Here is a 2,597-nt window from a genome sequence, read left to right as displayed (position 1 = left end):
AACATGAACCCAACATAGAAACACATAACATAGAATGCCCACCCAACTCACGTCCTGACCCACTAAAACAAACAATTAACACAATAACTAGGGTCAGAACGTGACAAACAGGCCGTTTATAGATCCGTTATTATGTTCACGCTCGACACAGCGTGATCAGGACGCACCCCGAGTAGGTCATAGCTTTGTCGAATCATACAAACTTTGTAACAAAAGTCAAATGACCCGTTTCTAAACGTTATAAATAACCTCATATTTGGCTAAATTTGTTGATGATTATACAGATACCAGATCAGCTCATGAATAACGGGGAGAAGGAAGTGCGGAAATTGTTTAGAAATTTAGGTATTTTAACAGCGACCAAATCTTTAAAAAAAATATCCATATTTACTCTTATACCATTTGTTGATCACACATTCTCTACCGAAGTTCTCATATGGGCAGAAATACGAGACAGCGCAGAGAAACGGGGAAAATGTTATAGAGGTATTTTGACATGCATAGACATGCATTTCAATTCTGATGAGAACTCTAAACCGAATTCGGGTGTCTTCTGCACAKGCGGGGAAGTTAGGACGATTCATTAATATAATATTTTATTTACAATGCACTAATAAAACTAAACGGTTTCTTTTTCTTTTCTTGTTTTTGGCCAAAAAAAGTAAACAGCCCAAATCTGGCTTCCAAAAACGAAAAGAAAGAAAAGAAAGACAGAAGAGAGAAAAGAAAGGGGGACAGTATGTCACCCAAATTTTTACAAAGGAAGGTGGGTGTAGTCCGTGAGTGGTGGAAATGAACCTGTTAATTTAGTCCATAGTGAAATAGGCTACTACTCCCCTAACATTAGTTACTTCATATCTTCACAGAAAATAGCCAACATTTAATCAATGCAGGAAAACTTTTAGCAAGCTATTCATTGTAAATCAGTTGCCCCTACCTGGTGCCAGGCCCAACAGATGCAGCTTCAGGCAGCAACCAGCCCTGTCTCCCCATCCCCCTGAACCAGCCCTGTCTCCCCATCCCCCTGAACCACCCTGGCTCCCATACCCTCGAACCAGCCCTGTCTCCTCCCATACCCTGAACCAGCCCGTCTCCCCATCTCCCCTGAACCAGCCCTGCTCCCATCCCCATACCCCTGACGTCCCATAACCACCGCCCCCTGCGTCCATCCCTCCACTTCCCCATACCCTGACCAGCCCTGTTCCATCCCCTATCACCCTGTCCACAACCAGCCCGCTCCCCATCCCATACCCCTGAACCAGCCCTGTCTCCCTCCCCCAACACCTGTCCCCATTACCCTGAACATACCTGTCTCCCCATACCCCTGAACCAGCCCTGTCTCCCCATCCCCATCTCCCCTGAACCAGCCCTGTCTCCCCACCCCCTGAACAGCCCTGTCTCCCATACCCCCTGAACCAGCCCTGTCTACATCCCATACCCCTGAACCAGCCCTGTCATCCCCATACCCATACCCTGAACCAGCCCTGCTCCCCATCCCATACCCCCCGAACCAGCCTGTCTCCCCATCCCCATACCCCTGAACCAGCCCTGTCTCCCCTACCTGAACCACGGTTCCATCGCAGCCCTGTCCCCCATACCCCCTGAACCAAGCCCATGTCTCTCCATCCCCCAGGACCCCGAACCAGCCCTGTCTCCCCTCCCCTGAACCAGCCCTGTCTCCCAATACCCTGAACCAGCCCATGTCTTCCCCTTAGCCCTTGAAACCAGCCCTGTCTCCCCATTACCCCTGAACCAGCCCTGTCTCCCCATCCCTGAACAGCCCTGTCTCCCCATCCCCATTACCCCTGAACCAGCCCTGTCTCCCCATACCCTGAACCCAGCCCTGTCTCCCATACCCTGAACCAGGCCCTGTCTCCCCATACCCCTGAACAGGCCCTGTCTCCCATTACCCCTGAACCCAGCCCGTGGCTCCCCATATCCCCCTGAACCAGCCCTGTTCCCATACCCCTGAACCAGGCCCTGTCTCCCCAATCCCAGTACCCGCTGGAACCAGCCTCGTCCTCCCCATCCCCATTACCCCTGAAACCAGCCTGTCTCCCCATACCCTGAACCAGCCCTGTCTCCCCATCACCCCCTGAACCAAAGCGCCTCTCTCCATACCCCTGAACCAGCCCTGTCTCCCCATCCCCTGAACCAGCCCCGTTCCCCATGACCCCCTGAAAAACCCCCAAAAGCCCCCCCCCGTGTCCCCATACCCCTGAACCAAGCCCTGTCTTCCCATCCCGATTACCCCTGAACCAGCCCTGTCTCCCCATACCCTGAACCAGCCCTGTCTCCCCATACCCCTGAACCAACCCAGTCTCTCCATACCCCTGAACCAGCCCAGTCTCCCCATCTCCATACCTTTGACCAGCCCTACTCCCACCTGAAGAAGGAGGTGAGCAGCATTGTGTTGAATGACATGTCAGTTGGCCTAATTGCAGGTACTTAAAGGAAGAGATGCTCTTAGAGATGGATGGGAGTCTCTCCTGTCTGAGGCAACACTGATTGCTACGCAAATGGATGTTGCACCTGAATTTAGTAAGGAACACAGCCGCCAGAGGAAAAGGTGTTTCAGAAACACAGTGTTTTTTACT

The 2,597-nt window shown here is 51.8% G+C and overlaps 2 long non-coding RNA genes across 2 annotated transcripts; both read right to left on the bottom strand.

The window, feature by feature from the left end:
* Nucleotides 1-973: 973 nt before the first annotated feature.
* Nucleotides 974-1,558, bottom strand: LOC139025205 (uncharacterized). Its single transcript, XR_011476673.1, has 3 exons — nt 1,512-1,558; nt 1,298-1,358; nt 974-1,024 (listed from the first exon to the last, which is right to left on the bottom strand). It is a non-coding gene; the product is annotated as an uncharacterized lncRNA (long non-coding RNA).
* A 179-nt stretch (nt 1,559-1,737) lies between these two features.
* On the bottom strand, nt 1,738-2,357 carry LOC139025204 (uncharacterized). The gene is made up of 4 exons (XR_011476672.1): nt 2,279-2,357; nt 2,122-2,149; nt 1,804-1,857; nt 1,738-1,772 (listed from the first exon to the last, which is right to left on the bottom strand). It is a non-coding gene; the product is annotated as an uncharacterized lncRNA (long non-coding RNA).
* Nucleotides 2,358-2,597: the final 240 nt, after the last annotated feature.

Source organism: Salvelinus sp. IW2-2015, unplaced genomic scaffold, assembly GCF_002910315.2.
Source record: "Salvelinus sp. IW2-2015 unplaced genomic scaffold, ASM291031v2 Un_scaffold2366, whole genome shotgun sequence".
NCBI lineage: Eukaryota > Metazoa > Chordata > Actinopteri > Salmoniformes > Salmonidae > Salvelinus > Salvelinus sp. IW2-2015.
The sequence above is the reverse complement of the archived record's forward strand: the minus strand, read 5'-3'. Positions and strand labels throughout refer to the sequence as shown.